Here is a 19,694-nt window from a genome sequence, read left to right as displayed (position 1 = left end):
GTGTTCAAGTTCATTCAAACTTGTAGTTGAAATATGTTGTAAAATTAGCTAAGTAGGAGTTATGATGAATAATGGTAAAGATATGTTTTAACCTATGGAAACAGCATTTTATATAATTAGTAGAACTGACTCACTTTCACCGTGAAGCTACTAAGCCAAATTTGGAAGGATATTAAATGATGATCTATTGTTTTTTATTGGAGGTTTCTTGAAATTAATCTGTAATCTTGAATCATTGTCACAATTTGATGGATTTGATAATAAAAAGTTTGGTTTGAGATGATTCATTGATAAGTACAAAGTTTCCTTACTAAGACGTGAAGTTTTCTAAAATCACCTCTATACGTTGTTCTATACATTTTTGGTAGTGAAATTTATAGATGATACGCGATATTCTTATATTCTTTAACAAGTGGTAAACGATCTTAATGTGACAATTTTGCAGTAAAATTGTCAAACTTGGTTGTTTGTGTGAATATTTCTGCAGCATATATAATTTATTTCGAGATTTGAAAATTGAATGCAGTTTTTGGTGTAATGCTGAATGAAATATTAAAACACAGCGACATATCTTCATATCAGTGTCGCATATTTTTGACTACATTTATCTTGTCAAGATACATTAGGATATTCGGACTGCTCCACACAAACGGCTAAATTCGATCGTATAATCTGTTACACATATTTGCATTGACCTACATCCTAAACGTGAACATTTACTTAGCATGTCAATTTATGAAATTGCACAAGATTTATTATGATATTGTTATTTTTGATCTTTATTTGGGTTAAATAACAAAATTCACGAAATTGAATTTCAATATTGATATTTATCAAAATGTTAAGTGACTATTATTTTTCCCGATTGAAACAAATATCTATTCATTTTGTGTATTTTCGTTTGATTAATTTTCATTTTTCTATAATTGAATTCATATACGGTGATTTCAGAGAATTTCACTGCACCACAAGAATTTGAATTTCAATTTTGTTTTTATTGAATATTAAATAAATAAATGATTCCTTTCATTGTATTATTATCCTCATTTTTACACATTTTTCAACGTCACTTCACTTTTTTACAACCATTTCATATTTCTTTCATTTCAAATAGACGTCTTTCAAACTCTTCATTTATTTATATACTTTCCTTTTATAATTCTCAATTTTCAATTTTTTATCGTTTTCCAACACATGAATTTTCTATACACTCTACTCACTTTCAATTATATAACCATTTCCTTCAGTTTTTTCTTATTTTTTATGTTATTTAAATACTATGAAGGACTTAAATATTTGACCATGCTCATATAATACAGCCTCATTTCATCTTCTCACTTCTTAAAAAGCTTTTTAATCGTTTCATTCTAAATTTTTTTATTCCATCAAAAGCCTCATATGAGAATCCCCCTTTTTTTATAATTCGATTGAAAAAAAGATTGCCCTTTATGTTATTAGAGTTATTGTATATCAAGGGTACTAAGTATATGATTATGCTCTGAGGACGACAATCTGGCGCGGGCATTCGTGAGTGCCCAAGAGTATACTTTTCTAAGAAAAGCAAATGTTAGTTTCGAGATAATGCAGATTTTAATAAACAAAGCTAGGCCACCATGAAAATATTCATTGATTCTGGAATTTTTCAACTGTGTTGTAGTTCTTTTCCTTATCATTGAATGAGTTCTTATTATGAAATATTTCATTAAATTTTAATTGAAATGGCGATAACTGCTTTTAAGCAAGGAATATCATTACAATCGATAAGAATGAATTGCATAAAAAAGCTGTAAATACAACTGATTGGTGGTTCCTGCTTTTTAGTGTAGTATTCCTTCAATAGTCAAGAATCCTCTTATCACACCATTAAACCCAACCATACATTTTGTTGAAAAACGAATACTTAGTTAAACATATCATAAATTAATCAAAAAAAATACAAATGTCACGCATTAATTAATTATCAAACTTCGATCTTAAATCGGTTCTGCCAAAATTTTCTTCGATTTTCGAATATTAACATAATCAACTTTTCCGAAATCGATTGCTTCCTCTCTTCTGCATTTCCTCTTTGTTTTGAAATGTTGGCAGTTTCCTTGGTTATTGGTAAAAGTTGAATTAACCTCTCTTAGCAACAACTTCAACCATGTCTATCAAGCAGAGTCGGGGTGTTAAAGGTAAGTCCTGGTTCAAAATATCCAAAAGTAATATATATATATATATATATATATATATATATATATATATATATATATATATATATATATATATATATATATATATATATATATATATATATATATTATATATTAACTATGAGAACAATGACCAATTCTTGTTCAGTCTTGCGCCGTTGTCAAGCCAAATAATTATATTCTCTACATCACGCACGTGTAACATAAATGCGTAAAATGCACTTATCAAGTCTTGCTTTTTTCTGTCTGATATGCATTTATGCTGGAGACACGCAAGGGGTTTGATTTTCGGTATCTATCCAACAGCTACAAAAGTTTCGTTAAAAACTTTAATTCTTTTTTGAACTTATCAACTATGGGCAATATAATCACCTTTTCCAAGTCAGCTGAAACGCAAAGTGTGCTTGTTGAAAAATCGTACTCTGCATCAGCCCTGTATTTTTCACGTACCTCGTTGGATTTTTTCTCTCTTTTTCCAGAACTTACAGTAACTGCAGTCTTCCGACAATGACTGTTCTGTATGTTCGGGATTGTGAAGATTAAAACTCTCACACAGCTCACACTCCTCATGGCCCAATGATGCAAAGGAAATATGCGCATTTTCTGTACAGTTCCAATTAACACTATTTGGTTGAGTTTTAATAAAATCTCTATGTACACTTCGAATGGTAATATCACTTGGAAGATATCTTTTGAGAGAAGCATGCTCTCTCCGATAATGGGATACAGAAAGTTTTAAGATTCAACATGTTTTCGTATCAATTTCCTGTCTATTCGAGGTGTTTTGTATGTTTCCTCTTCTGTCAAATAAAGGTACGCTATTCTCAGGGTCTTCTTTCGCAAAAACATTTATTATGATTTTGTCCTTCTCTGGATCATAACCTAGAGTGCACAGAAAAAATGTTTTGCACACTTCGTACTTTTTACCATCATTTTTAAAAAAAGACTAAAATGTCCTTTTACGAGCACTTTTTACACTACCGTGTCTTCTTTTCACATTGTGCACGGTGACATTTGATGTCTGTGTTTTGTTGTTAAGCAGAAAGGTATTGAAATGTTAAATATGTCAAATTAAAAAAAAATGGAACAATATTTTGGAATTTCCTATATAGTTGCACAGAAGACTGAAATGGCAAAGTAAATACTATTTTGCTCCAACTTTTCCGATACAGGCCTCTTTAATTATAGGCCTCCAAGATTTTAAGTTTAATTTTTTATTTATAATTTCCGTTCTATCCATTGAATCTTCATAAAATCTTGAGCATTTTGAAAATGTGTGTGTATATTGATTTTGATGTGAAAAGATTTATAGTATTGCCTTGAAGTCAGGAGCTGACTTCCCGTAATGGTTGTTGATTCAAAATTTTTGCAGAGATGAAATGATCGAAAATAACATTCCCCACGAAAATGTACTACTGTTTAAATTTGATAAAATGTGTCGATTGGCTGATATATTCTATTTTATCAATGCACTTCGTTCGAGAACATCCTGAGACTCATACGAGAAAAAATGTTAGCTCAGGAACCAATAGTTTTAAACTGACACTAGAACCAATAAAAACAATTTAATATACGAGCAGTTTTTGAACAGTACTTTAAGAGAAACAATTTGCACATCAATGGAAACTAGGCAAAGCTACCGGAAAACTCCGGAAAATTGGTATTTTGTTAATAACGTGGAAGGGGTAGAAAATTTCAACCCAATGTATATGAACAAATTTTTAGAACGTGAGAATCAGAACAAAAAAGGTTACCACATACGTTCTCGAAAAATGCTTCGTTAATAAGCTAATGAGCTATAATTTGTAATTGGTAATATCAGATTTACGTGCCAATAACTCGGAAGACTTGCCGTGATGTTCGACTGAAATCTCTGTAAATTTCTTCTTTTTGGGTGAAAAATCTCAACGTAACCAGGTTTTTGAAGGAAAATCCTTTAGTAATTGATATATACTGCTGGCAAATGTCGTCAAAAGTGGTTTTGTTATACAAAGATGAAATCATTTTGTTTAATAAATAAACAATTTAATTTTACTAATTTTTATTTTTTTTACTGGATTATTACAAGCAGAGCTTGGTTCAATATTCTTTAGATCAAAATTGAACATTCATTCCTAACTTGTCTTTTGCCAAACTTTATCATATTTTTCTAAACACTTGTTTTTTGGTTTGCTCCTTTTTTCTGATCGATGTCTTTGCGATTGACGTGAAAATATTAATGTTCAGATTCCTGAAATAGGCCACTTGTTATTTTAGTATAAAGACCCTGCTCTTTTAGGATATGCATCTTAGAACGTACGCTAAGGAAGTTTCCATTAACTTTTTTTACACTTTTCGGAAATTTTCCTAAACACATGGAAATTCTTCTAATAATTCTATCTTATTGATCATAGCTTCACTAATGTGAAAATTTGTATTTCAGAACTTACTCTTAATCGCAGTGACCATTTATTTCTTGGTAATCTCAGGCCAGTTTTATTTTGAAATCTCAAGCGTTGATTACTCACACGGTAATGATGATAATGTTGATATTTGAATAATTGGATAAATATATTGTACTACAACTAACCTATAAGAAGTTACGTTATTCATAATCGAACCAATGGAAATTATAACGATTTCTATAGTAACCAGAATCAGTATTTCAATCAATTAATTGTATCAAGCGTAAATTTGAATATTGAATTTTGAAATCCATGGATTTAATGTTTACTCAAGAAATAACACAATTCAAAACCACCAAATGTTAACTAATTATTGTGAGTAAACTTTATTATTGTTATATATATATATATTTCTTATATTGTATTTGACTATAATTTCAATCCCAGACAATGATTACATAACTTTTCGAAAGCTCGAAATATATTAGAGGAGAAGGTAGTAATATGGAACCCCTATTTGAAATTACGTTCCAGAATCATAATTATGTACGCTGTTTGCCTGAAACTTGAGGGGAGACATCTCAATTATGTCCAGTATAAATATATAAAATGAAAATGTCAACACCACACGTAACTTTTTGATATCGCACACGATCTGCAAAAAACTCGGAACTAGCTACTGGTGAGAAAATGTGTTGGTAATATGGAACCCCAATAAAAAACTCTCTCTTTAATTTAAGTGAAGATATTTCTTAAATTCATATACACTTGACAATAAAAAAACATGTTTTAAGTGAAATTAACGACATAAATCGCAAATATAAAAGTCTTTCTCGCCTCCGTCTGAGCACTCAGCGTGCGCCCACATTTTGCACATTTGACAATGTGCATCGCAAAAAATGCAGGCTGCATCGTCTCTTGCATCAGGTAACACTTGAACAGACCAGTCGACATCGGCGGAGGAATCGGAAGACACGATGGAAAGGCTGTCCTCGACTGAATCTGAAGATTCACTGTCATTTAACGGAAAGGTTTCTTGCTTCTAGGTCTCGAGCTGTTTATAACATGTTTCCGACCTTGTGGCTTTTTATGACCTCCATTACCAAGCCTTAAACTTGATTGAAGGCTGGAAATTGTCTTTGCTTTACCAGCATTTGCCACTGAAGCTTGCAAATCTGATTTATATGGCGAGCTGGTTATCACTGCTGATGACGTAGCTTTCCTGCCTCTTTTTGACATTTTTTTTTCGGCTGCGGAGGCGGAGAAATGTCGAAGGGAGTTATCAAGTTTTGTTTGGAATTCTTTCTGTCTGGTGTCGAGGCATGCCCGCTGTCTGGTCTTGAACTAGGTCCGGCTTCTGCTAATTCGACATCGCTGATCTGAAATCTGCCAGTGCGGAATTATTTTTCTAATTCCTTTTCAGATATAGAAGAAGGTGTTTCGGCAATTGTGCTGCTGCGACCATTGGGCAATGCTTCATGCTCAGCAGCGATGAAGTCTGCTTCAGAGAAAATATTCCTATTACAAGGATAGATCCCTGTCTTGGAGAAACCATTTATTGCTATAATTGCAGCCTAACATTCAACAAAGGCACTTCCAAAAAGCTCTACTATATCGTAGGGTCCTAAACGACGTTGTAACTTGTGTGTAGAGTGAGGAGGCAGGAACACAATAGTGACATGGTTTTCTCGAGCCAGCTCAATAATTTCCAAGTTTCTTGTGTGAGAATAGTGGCCGTCTAGTAACAACAAAACAGAGATTCTTCCGAAGGCCTAGTATGTTTGATAAAATGTTTAAACCATCTGTAAATAAATTGCCTTGCACCCATCCTAAAGGATGACACTTTCCTATAGATCCAACTGGTGCACCTCTCATTAAAGCGTCTGTCATATTTTTAGGCGGAAAAATTAGCATAGAGGGAACAAATGTACCTCCAGCACTCATAGTGCAAATAACTGTCATCAGAGAACCCCTTTCTGCAGCTGTGAGTGCTTCAATCTGCCGTTTTCCTTTAAGCCCTGCGATTTGAGGAATTTTACTTTGAACTATCGACAGTCCCGTTTCATCTACATTGTAGACACGATCAGCAGCATATTTCTTCTTATCATAATCTGCTTAAAGCATTTCAAAAAAATTGTTTATAGATTCACGATTAAAGCCACTTGTCCTCGCATATGAAGTTCCGGTGGGTTTACGAATAGCCAGCGTCCGCTCATGGCGCTTCAGAAAGTGATCCAACCAAGCTCGTACCGCTTCTCCTTTTCCGTTCTTCAAGGTGAGCTGGAAAAACTGGTTTCCGTCCTAATTTCTTCCGATTAACTTGTTCCGCCGGAAAATCGGTTTCATGCACGTACCTCTGAAAAGTTGTTTTTGACACTTTAAACTGTTTCACGGCTCTTTTTAGTCCCATTTTCCCTGCCCGCACCCTTTGGAAAGCCTCTGCCATATTGTCCTTGTCCCAAGTCTTTCTCGTAAATTTACTTTTCTTCGCTAGTTGTTTTCTAGGCATGTTGATTAAAACTGAAAAATATATTAACATGCTAGCTTCACGAAATCCGACTATGGTAGGTAATATGGTTCGGTATTTCTGCCAAGGAAGGGTGTCCATATTAGCAACAGCACATAAGTAAGTGAAAAAAATTCTTACTTCTAAGACCTGTGAAAGTATTATAAATTTAACTGCCACATATCACTACCAACATACAATATTGGTGACGGACAAAGGAAGACCCGAAAAACTCACTAACAAAAACTATGCAATCATTCGGCCACTTAAAAAGTTGCATTTTCGTTTGTTCACGTAACCTCAAATTATTCAACTATAAGCAAGCCGCTGGGTTTGTAGATTCCTGTGTGGCTTCGCCTGTGGACGGGTATCACGCTTCTGTTTCTGAATACTAGATGCCGCTTTAAGTTCAAATTTTATTATGGGGTTCCATATTATCAGCAGGGTTCCTCTAGTTAATTAGTTCCATTCCCAATACGATTACGCTCATAATCTAGCTGGCAAAGCTTTCATTCCAATGTATTAAATTATTAGGTCATATATGAGGCATGCTCAGTAATTAAAAAACAAAATATCTATTTGCTATTTACACCTATTACTTCGAATTTTATTATTCGAAATGTTGGCTTGCCGTTCTTCAATGGAGAAAACAACAACTTTCCAGTATTAGGGATGCCAATTTCGGCGAATGACATCACGTTCTTCGGAGGATATGTAATTCAATATTCTTTGTGGTATCAGCCAGAGAAGTAGCTTATTTCTCCTTTTAAGAACGGCAAGCCAACATTTCGAATCATGAAACGTATGTTATAGATTCAGGAATCCGTATTAAAACAGAAGTCTATTGGTCTCAAATGCCGTTGTAAGAACCGTTCGGTAGATGATCAAAAACATAGAAGCATGTATTTAACTGACAATGTTATTAATTATAAATTTCTATTGATCAATGTTTCAGTTTGGTAAAAACATCACATAAATCAATTTTGATAATCATTCATCAATTAATTCAAAATTCATCAACAAATTGATTATCCTCTCTCGTTGGCTTTTATGAAAGGAAAAAATCTTAATAAATCACCAGTCGAAGGCGGCGCCTACACTCAACAACAAAACAATATCCGGCCACCCGAATTACATCAAACATCATTCTAACCGCCCGTCTCATTTTTCTTATTTTTCGTTGTCATTTGGATCTTTTTCCTTCTACGATAAAAGTCAATGCATTAGCATTAGTCAATGGTGTCTCCAATTTGTTTCGCTACAAGTATCAGCGTAGGACTAGAGGCAATAACATTATTTTCATCTCCAGCTTTTTTCGACAATGAATTATGTATAATTTCAAGGTAACGCATAATAAGAAATACGAGAAAAAAATCTAAATAATTCATATCCTTTTTCATACTTTATGTTTCACTTCTGATAACAAGTAACCTAATTAAAACCACTTCTCTGGCTGCACCATTCTACAGGTACAGAGTGATTCAGAGGTACTCAAAAGTAGAAAAATTATTTTCAAACGTGGACATTACAAATTTCCAATAAAACTTTTCTTCAGCACAACTATTATAGATTATTCAATTCTAATTGAGGGATAGTCACACTTCTTTAGTTTCATATAAACCTTTACGTTCAAATAACAATATAATAACGAACCGAAACTTATTTTAATGTCTGAGAACTAAACAGCAAACTGAACGTATGTGCATAATTCAATAATTTTATTCAGACACTTAGCAAAACAGGTCGAATATCAGACGAACTTTGTAAAACTGAAATGACACCAAAATGAATTAAAAATTAAATGCTGAAATATACGAGGATGTATTGATATCTAGTTAGCTTAGACCAGTTCCATGCATAAACAAAATATTGCGTTACCATAACAACGAACAATAACTTATTAGAAGTGTCAGTGTAAAGTTTGGCGTCAGAGAAGTGAACCAGAGTTACGCAATAAATTAAAAGAAAAAAGATGGAGTATCGAGCCATCAACAAGTACCTGTATTTAAAAGAGTTAAGAGGTAAGCAGATTTACGAAGATATGCTTATCACCCTTGGTGATCAATGTCCTTCGTATGCTACCGTGAAAAATTGAATTGCAAGCTTCAAAAGAGGTAAATTTTCCATTAAAAATGATGACTGATCGGGAAGGCCAGTTTCTGTGTCAGTCCCCGAAAATATCTATGCAGTTCTTGACATGATTTTATCAGACCGTCGAATTGGGCTATAACGAATATCTGAACCACTGAATATTTTATTCGAACGCGTTCATCATAAAGTTCACGTCAATTTGGACATGAGAAAAATTGCTGCAAAATGGATCCCCAAATGTTTGAATGTTGACCAAAAGCGTGCAAGGGTAGAAGCATCGCGTCCGATCTGTGCTCGATTTGAAAACGATGTAGACTTCTTAACCCGAATTGTTACTATGGATGAGACTTGGCTAAATTTCTACAATCCACAAACAAAGCAACAATCGATGGAATGGTGACAAACTGGTTCTCCAAGACCTAAAAAGTTTCGTGTCCAAAAATCTGCTGGAAAAGTTCTTGCTTCAGTTCTTTGGGATTGCCATGGAGTAATCATGGTTGATTTTTTGGATAAGGGTAGAACAACAACTATTCGATACTACTGACCACTCTACGGGAAATAATTAAAGAGAAAAGACGCGAAAAGCTATTCAAACTTGTTTTGTTTTTGCAGGACAACGCCCCTGCACACAAATCTCATGTTTCCATGCAAAAAGTTCGTGATTTAGGGTTATTCACCAGATTTGGCTCCGTCCGACTATCATCCCAACTAAAAAATAGTTTGAAAGGTGATAAATTTTCTTCCTAAGAGGAGGTAATAAAAGCTGTGGAGGTCTGGTTTGCTGAACAAGAAGAAACATTATTTTGAAAGTTCTAGAGACGTTGCAGGTTCGCTAATAAGAGAATTAAGAGAGAGAATTAAGAGGAAAACATGTTGAGTAATAAAATATTTTGAGATTTTTCAATTTATCCTCATACAAAGCATGTGTTACAACTATATATTCGCTGTTGAAACATGAATTGCTAATGAAAGAAAGATAAACATATCTTTAAAAACCTAGAGGAAATTGCTAAAGAACATTCCAGTATACAGTTAAATAGAGAAAGGAAAGCAGAGTTGACTTGTGAAATGTAATAGTAAGAATAAAAAAAGAATTAAAGTCAGAATCATAGAATCTAGCAAATGTTAATGATATATCGCGCTGGGCATTCTACTGATCCTTGTGACCGATTTGGAATCGAGATTCCGATGAAATATTTACTGCAAAAAAATGTGATAAAAAGAAATGGTAGGCAATAAATTTTAATGCATGAACAAGTCAGGAAAATTATAATTAAATGAGTTGATGAGAATTTCTAGCTAAGAATTAACTGAAAAATTACGAGGATGGCATTTAAAAACGAGGATTTATTCAAGAAAATGAGTTACAACTTTTAAATACGCCAACATGTACTAATTGAAAAACAACACGTTAAGATAGGATAGCGGTATCTCCTTGATTTGGAGCCAAATTTACAACCTGGGGGTAAAACTGAAGATTAAACTTGAATTCAACTATAGTTTGACCTCTAGTTTAAACCAAGAATAAAAAAGAATGCTCTATCTTACAGGTAACAATTGAACGGGCATTATCAGAAATACAAAATTTTTCGCATATTTGTTTTAAAGTAGAAATGGTTACAAAAGTTGTATGAACAAAGAACAAAAAAATAGGTCAATTTCTATAAAGTAGTGCTTTTAGGGTTAACCTTGTGAGAAATACTAGAAATAGTCGAATAAAAAAATTGCTACAGTAACATAAGTTGACAAGGAAATTTAATGGTAAGAATAACGTGAGAAAATTCAAAATTAAGTCCAGGACTAATAACTTTTTGTTTTCTCGATACGTCTACAATGTTGATAATTTCTTTATCTTCATCATTAACTTTAAATCTTCAGTCATTCTACCAAAACCCCCTAAATACTATAAAAATATAACAATTTGAAAAAGTTAGATTCGGATCTTGTGTTTCATATTAAACTGAAGTTTAAACTACCCCCAGACTGTCGACAATGTTTAAACCAAAGTTGGATGTTTGGATTAAACCAAACATGGATAATTGTAGTTAAAACCGGCGACGAAAATCCTACAGCAACCTTTAATACCTATTTGGTATAAAAGAGTACATACTTCTAGATTTTTTAGATTTAGAGGTTTTAAAAGAAAATACAACAAAGTGAAAAAATAATCTTTTTCATTGATAGTTGTTCCAAAAAAATATAAAATCTTTAAATGGCACTCGCTTAATAATTATTTAAAATAAAGATACTCTGCAGGTTATTTTTTCTTAAATTTGACCAGGATGTTGTGGTTATCGTTTTTGACTTTTTCAGCTCACTATGTACAAACAGATTATACAAAAAACAATAAAATGAAAAAAGGAAAGATATGTTTACCTATTCATCTTTTTGCTTTCACCCGCTTTTGTGCCGTCAAATTATTGAAATACTGAAAGCAGTTTTCCAAATTGCAAGTATTTGCGAATATGTTTGCAATCGTGGATAATTCCAAATTATTGTAACTCTTCTATTCTTTGCTCGGCATAACTATAAGGATTGTACAACATATTACTAGATTTCAGTGACTCAAATGTCGTTGAGGACAATCTGGAATCAAGTAATTTCGATACTCACTTGTATTGTAGCTTGGTACAATTCTGGAAAAACATTGTCAAATTAGATTGACATTGAGGATAAGCAATTTTACACCAGGAATATATTGAATCCTTGATTCTAAGCAATTCCATTAGGAAATTATTATGACCCTATTCATAGCCAGAGCCACAACAATCAAATATATTATACGGTGCAAATTTATGATTTCCAGAAAAATTTTCACGAAATTTTTGTATAATCAAGAGCCGACATAGTCAGTCATATAAACATTTATGTTTTCTCTTCTCTGAAAAAAAATTTGCGCCACTTCTATGAATATAATATATCAACAGGTATGTGTGGCTATAACGTGAAAAGATTGTTTTCATAGTTAGGTATTCAAACTCTCATTAAAATTCGAAAGCGATATCAGTTCAGTTCCTGCGACACTGCTTGCGATTACAGATTTTCAATGGAGAATCAGCCCAACCAATGTTTCATTATCTTGAAACTACGTGGGAATGAAAGCCCTGTAAAGCCTGTACTGTAAAGCCCTCTAGACAACGGACTTTTATTACACTTTATAATTGAAACAACTGACACACACGTTTACGACTCAATCTTTCGACTATACCTACCCCAACTCTTCGAGTTATAGCACGTTTCTGTAACGACTCTGTAACTTGACATAATGAGAACTGATATTTGGGCTGAATTGTTTTTTTAGATTTTCTTGTTATACCATTCCCAACGTTTCCCCAACAGTTCTTATAAATCAATCCCAATAATCAATAGGCATTATTCCAATCACATGCCCAAATTAAAACTGCCACGATCATTGTCAACCTTGATCCCTCATGAATTATTTCATTAATCTCTCCAGCTCATGGAAATATCTCGTTTTTTGTTAGAATTGTCCTCGTTGTGTCGTGATGTCCTCGTTGTGTCGTGATGGTGATGTTTCTCTCGTGTGAAAATTTTCTGTTTGATGGGTATTGGTGAATGTTGATCTCGTTTTCATTGCTTGTTTTTATTAATTGATGAGTTTGGAGTGCAATGTGCGTGTGTGTTTGTATTCATCCATATTCATAGTATAAAAATGTTGATCGAGCGTAGTTTCTATAAAATTGGAAATTCAAAATGAGCAATGTTATTTAGTAATGGAATACCATAAGCTGAAAAGCGTATCAATAATTATTCATCAAGTAATATATAATTTCACATTTAATAGATTGATCAACGTATATTGAATAGAACAAAAATTCTGAGTCTCAAAATAACTCGATTAAATTCAATTAACCTCAATGAAAACATAACATGATTGAAATATTAGTAAATGTAAATGGAAAAATTTATCTAGTAGTGGTATTTAACGGAAGAGTAGGAGAACAGGATGAAATATATGAAGGAATAATTGGTAAATATTGAGAGGAAACAAGAAACAATTATAGGAACGACTGCTTGAATTTCGCCTTTTACCTGAAAATAACAAATACCAATACCCGCTTCTAACTCAAAGAATTACGCAAATAACCTAGAGAAGTTCAGAGCAGAGAGGAAAGATCTATTATTGACTATGTTATAATGGAGAAAATACACAGAATAACCATAACTGACACTATACTCAAACGTGGAGCTGAAATTGGTAGTGATGACTTTCTCCTAGTATCTACGGCGAAGAAACATGAAAAAATAAGAGAAAGATGAAAATATAACTATAGAAAAGTCAATTTTGAAACTACAAGGACATAGGAATTGAAACAGGAGGAAGTAGCAGAACGTTAGGCACAGACACTTAGAGAAAATATACGAAGAAAACAAGGGAAAACAGGGAGACTTGGAAGAAACAGAATGTTTTCAAAGTAGCGATAAGCGAAACAGCACAACATGTATGTGTAATATGTAAAACAACTAACAACCAAAATATTAACACCATGGTTGACGAACCAAATAAAAGAAGAAATAAGAAAGAAAAAAAAGGACATTGAAGCAATAACTTGCAAACAGAACAATAGAAAACTATGACAAATACAAAGAACGGCGAAAAAAACTGAACTATCTAGTAGCCGGAGCAAAGAAAGCAAATAGGTAAAAAACTGGAAAGAGACAGCAAATGAAACCAGATACTGTGTTACAAAATAATTAAATCTTTAAGAAAGGGTGAGGAACAAGAAGAAATATACATAAAGGATGAAATGGTAGAATTTTAACAGAAGTCGCAAAGATAATAGAGAAAGGAAATCGTATTTTATGCTAATAGTGAAAGAAACAGAAGATAGTAATGAACTTAATAAAGAAACTAACAAAATAAATAAAAAAAAGAAATGACACCTGAAATGTGGTGAGAGTGGTATATACCTAATTACAAATTTATGGAACGGTACAGATATCAAAAGACTAAGAAATAGCATTGTTATTACCCAAGTCAAGATAACAAGCAATGTAACAACTGAAGAAGAATAATATTACTGTGTACATCAATGACAGTTTACGAAACAATCGTATATAACAAATGAAAAAATATAGAAAATACACCAAATGATGCACAAAGTGGATTCCGCAAAGGTAAAAATAAGATCCCGTATTTACCATCAAACAAATTATAGATAGAGCTAGCCGCCGAGAGTCAGATGCATTATTTGGATTTATTTATGTGGAGAAAGCTTTCGATAGACAACCATGGGTAAAAGAAAGGAAAGTTTAAGAAGAAGAAAAATAGATATCTATGTATGAGATGCAATCATGACCTTATATAGCACATGAAGTACATATATGCGCTTCATCGTTCTCATCCAATCATTTGCTAGGGTAGGATTGAGGAATGTTACAACTCTACTGAAGAGAAGGAAGTCAAAAATATTAAAAATTCCAACAGACACGCGTCCTGCAGACGTTAATCGGATAGACTGCAAGATCGGAATATGATCGCAGTGGGATCGGCCATCGTCGGAAAGGTGTGAACTACGCTATTCAGACTCTAGTGTATTTTCCCCTCTCAGACACTCGTCCTAGTGTATTATCGTAGTCGGATCGGAAGGACGCATGATAGGTGTGTCTCGGCCTGAATCCATCTTGACACCTATTTTAGCTCTGTTATCCTTCGTGGTTGAAATAACTACATGTTGAAAATATGCACAGCTACGTGAAATAAGCTGAACCAACTTAGCTTAGCTCTTGGTCGCCAAACCACTTAAACCAAGGCGCGCACTGAAATTGTGTGGTAGTGGTGAGATATTGGAATGGTACGTGGCATAGCGATGGTGAAGATTTGGCGTGGTGTTGGAATAGCGGCGAAGTGGTATGAAAGTGATTTAATGTGCACTGCAGTGGCAAACAACGTATGGTGTCACCGATTTATCAGTTCTGTCCAGAATGTCCTCAGAGGATGAAGATGCTCTTTTATTTGTACAACTTGCTAACCTAACTGCTAAAAATCAGGAGAAGAAGAAAAAACACTTTTGAGTTCATCCTCTCTGGCAGAAAAATAAAAAATTTGGAATTTTTAACGTTTATAAAAAGGTTTTGAACTTGGACGACCAGAAATTTAAACTTTTCTATCGAATGAAGGAGGTGACATTTTGCAAGTTACTGACAAAACTACGAACTATGTTTCAAAAAAGAATACAAACTTATTTGTATATACAGAATGTTTGGTAATAATGTATCTTGTGTAGTTGCAATGCAAAACCCACGTCGTTACCAGCTGCTTTCCAGTCGAAAATTAAACATGTTCGAGATTAGTGGCACCATACTTGCATCACGCCATCTGCAAAATAGCACGTCACAGCTACTCCGTTTTGATGCGCACGTCTTCATTTGTTTACATAGGCTTTACCGATTCCACCTGCCACTTGGTCACCATGCCACTGCCACAACACTTGCTGATCACTTTAATACGCGCCTTGCTTGATAAACCTCTTAACTATGTAGATATTTATAAAAGTGGAATATTTTGGTTTCTATGTAAGAATTTTATAGAAAATTAGGTATGAAATGATTTTGTTTTGTTCGTCGAGTTAAATAATCAATTCCACTCATAAAATGAAATCTTAGTTTTAATAACAACTGTTATTAAAATTTGTGAAATCTATGAAAAATAATCAAATATCACTCTAATTTAAGTAAAGGAAACATATCATGACATATAAATGAAAAAAAAATTCTATATCAGACTCTAAAAAAATTTGTAGGTGTTGATATTTTTCCTAGTTTGCGAATTCATCAATTAGATAACTTACCTGGGATACATCACAGATCGGATCTAATAACAGCTATTTTTGAAAAATAAATAGATATTATTAGATTTCATTTTATTACGAACGAAACCATTGTTGAAGACATGAAACATGGTATATAATAAAATAATACTTTTCAAGGGACAGTGACATTTGACATAAAATATGTATTAAATGATTCTAAAGATTTCATTTTTCCATTCATTGTAAGTGCGTATCAGTCTACAAGAGGAGTGGTTTATCTAGAACGGTGATACCTCTTATCGCACTGCAAGCTTCAGTTTCATGCACCTATAAAGTCACGCTCATTTACTACCTTTCCATAATTTCATTTGTGTTGCTGTTGTCCTAAAATCTAAATAAAAACATTTGATTTCAGTAAAACCTGTTGTGCAGTTCTGTAGAGCACCCAAAAAACATTAAGAAGTTGAAAAAATAATCACATAATTTGAATAATGATAATCTAAACTAATATAGAAATTTCCATTACTTATCATGAAGAAATTTTTGAATACGTTGCAGTTACCTTACCATACCTTAAAAGAATAAACTCTTGAACACATTACCAGCGTTCAGTAAGCTTCCCAGTCACGCATTATTATTCATCTGGGATACCAAATGGAATTGTAAGTAGAGGAAAAAGCTATACCGAAAATTTATTCAAGTTATTTATACTATAATATGACCAAAAAATGCATTAGATTGTTTTCCCTGTCTACTTTGCTATTTTTTATTGGCGTTAAAGTTTGGAAGGAAATAGATCAGCGAATAAGGTGACTTAAGTTTGAATATCAAAACATGAGGAGTATAAAAAACATCTTTATAATTGCAGAAAATATGTGTTATTGGGATGAATCAATATTATGGCTCAATTATATTTTGATTATTGGTTCAACATACACACATAATGAAAATATTCTAAAAAAATACTCTCGACTATTTAAGTTCCAATTGTGGCTACTTGAGCAGGTGAAAGGTAGTAAAGATGTATAAAATAGTATCTTACATTCTTTAAACTATAAATTTTTTATGTAGAAATCATGTTACCCATTGCCAGCCACTTTTTAAAGTTACTACCTCCTGCCAGACACCCAAAAACTATAACAAATTATATTTATACTTTCGTCATAGTATAAAAGCTGATATATTATTATTTATATAATATATAACATTTAGCTTTTTATAGGTCCTATAAAAAAATGTTACCTCAATAGCCAGACAGTTTTAATGGTTTCTACATCTTGCCAGACACATCGAAAGTCTGCTGTAGGTACGAGGTAGCAACTGTTCAAGCGGGTGTGAGTGAGATAAGGCGTCCAGTTTTATGCGATCTTTTAAGATATTCAATAAAAAAAATATTTTATTATGCATGTAGCAATGTTATAAAAAGAAAATATATATATATATATATATATATATATATATATATATATATATATATATATATATATATATATATATTGTTGTATGTCAAAAAAGAATATTTATAATCATTTTTTTACTTTTCCTCATTTCGTTGATATTCTCGTAATCTTCGTCATGGGCGTACCCAGGTAGGGGCAGGGGGCAGCTGCCCCCTCTAGAAGATAAAATTCAATTTTCCTGGAAAGTGGGAATTAAAAACCTGTTACCTACTTTGCGCAAAATGAACTGTTGGAAACAAAATATCTTTTCAGTCAGATATTTTCATTAAATATTTTTGTATCTATAATTAAATATACTACAACATTCGATATAGTATACTGTTAGGAACGCAACATAAATTAAATCTCCCGCGAAACCGTCACATCTCGTAGTTTCCACTCCCGACGGGACAATCAGAGCCATTAGGATTAAAGCCGAATATAATTTGGAGAAAACAACATCTAGCGCTATCTGTCTAGTTACGGACGACAGTACTTTTTCCAGTAAAATAGAAATAGCATCAATTTATACGGTCAAAGCGACATATTGTATTGAATAGCAATACCACGAAGAAAATTCTAGCATGGACTATTCTGGAAAGGAAAGACAGTCATAGCAAGTATGAGTCATGAGACAAGGATGGAAATAGAGAGCCAAGAACATTACATGCTAACATTGGACAAGCGTCACATCCTCCAGCAGAACCTGTAAATATATCTGTTGCCGACTATTCTTCTCCATCGACATCCCAACAAACTTAAGACGCCAGCGTCGATCCTGAAATTATAGTGGACGATGGCTGTCATGAAAATGATCTGGGTCGTTATGTTAGGTTGGCTTCCCAGCTAACGACGGAAAAGAAGAGGGAGTTGGATCCTTGGATACCGCCCAGAAATTACAATTTTGAATGTAATGCAAGCCATTTGAAAAGATAATTTAATTATGCTTGGTTGGATCAATATGCACCATAGCTAATATATTCCAAGCGGCTAAAAGTCGCTCTTTATAAGCATTGTGTTTTGTTCCCTCCGCCCATCAGCACTGTGAGAGGAATTTTGGGATCATTTATGATCAGGCCATATATAAACTACAAAAATATGCATGAAGACTGCCGAAAGCATGCAACGACCAACCTTCACCTAATAGCGACAAATGCTGCAAAATATTTCCTTGAAAATGTTCCTGTAGACATCCAATTGTAAAGTAGACACCAAAAAGCAATCGACGAAAATAGTCAGATATTGTCATTATTTCTTGTATTGTATTTTGCGGTACACATGGTATGCCTCTTAGTGTTTTATTAGATTTATTGAAGTTAAGAATTAATTCAGGGGACGACAAATTAAATAGTCACCTGGAAAAGTGCCATCGCAATGGAGTTTACACATCGCCAAAAATACAAAACGAATTTATAAATTTATGTGGCGAAGTTATTAAGGAGAATGTAATAAGTGAGGTTCAAAAGACCATGACTTACGCAGTCTTAGCTGATGAAACAGCAGATGCAGCTGAGAAAGAACAGATGTCAATAGCCGTGCGGTTCTACGACGAAAGCAAAAGAAAAAGCAAGAGAAGAATTTGTAGGGTTCGTTGAACTAAAAGCACAAAATGCTTCAGCTTCAGCAATTGCCGAAGCATTTGACAATTTATTGATTAGCTCTAACTTCCCAACCAAAGATTGCGTAGGGTTTGGATTCGATGGCTGTTCTACAATGGCAGGGAAAGAGGGTGGCGTACAAGCCATTTTGAGAAATAAATATCCTCGTGCTTTATATTTCCATTGCTCAAGTCACAAACTCAAGCTTGTTATGAATGATGCGAACGCAGTACCAGAAATTAGAAATACTGTCGCCACTGTAAAGGATGTTATAACGTTTTTCAGAGAATCAACTACACGTCGAAACTACGCTCCAAACCTATCACGATTATATGAGACGAGTTGGTCCGAATAATATAAATCAATCAGAAAGTTTTCTCAACATTTCCCAGAGCTTGTGAAATCTCTAAAAACGTTATCCGTAGAAGGAAATTATGCCACCTGAAAATCTGCATATCAGTTGCATTCAGCCGTTACAAAACCGGTGTTTATTGTTGCTCTACAAACAATATTCAGCAGTTTTAGAACTAGTAGTTAACGCACTGCAAGCTAAATCGATCGACATGATCTCGGTGGGGGAACAAATCAAAAATATCAAGGACATTCTCAGAAATGACCGCGAAATTCCTGATAGAATAAGTAATGAAATGCTTCAAACAGTGCGAGCTGTTGCAATGGATTTGAACATAGAAATATCGGTTCCACGTTTTG

The 19,694-nt window shown here is 33.5% G+C and overlaps 1 protein-coding gene across 1 annotated transcript in view; it reads left to right on the top strand.

Annotated features, from left to right (window-relative positions):
- Nucleotides 1–19,694, top strand: part of LOC130900481 (semaphorin-2A) — a 1,226,238-nt gene that overhangs the window by 154,183 nt on the left and 1,052,361 nt on the right. The window lies entirely within an intron of this gene.

The sequence above is a fragment of the Diorhabda carinulata genome, chromosome X, assembly GCF_026250575.1.
Source record: "Diorhabda carinulata isolate Delta chromosome X, icDioCari1.1, whole genome shotgun sequence".
In the NCBI taxonomy this organism is placed as follows: domain Eukaryota; kingdom Metazoa; phylum Arthropoda; class Insecta; order Coleoptera; family Chrysomelidae; genus Diorhabda; species Diorhabda carinulata.
This window is presented reverse-complemented; position numbering and strand designations above follow the sequence as displayed.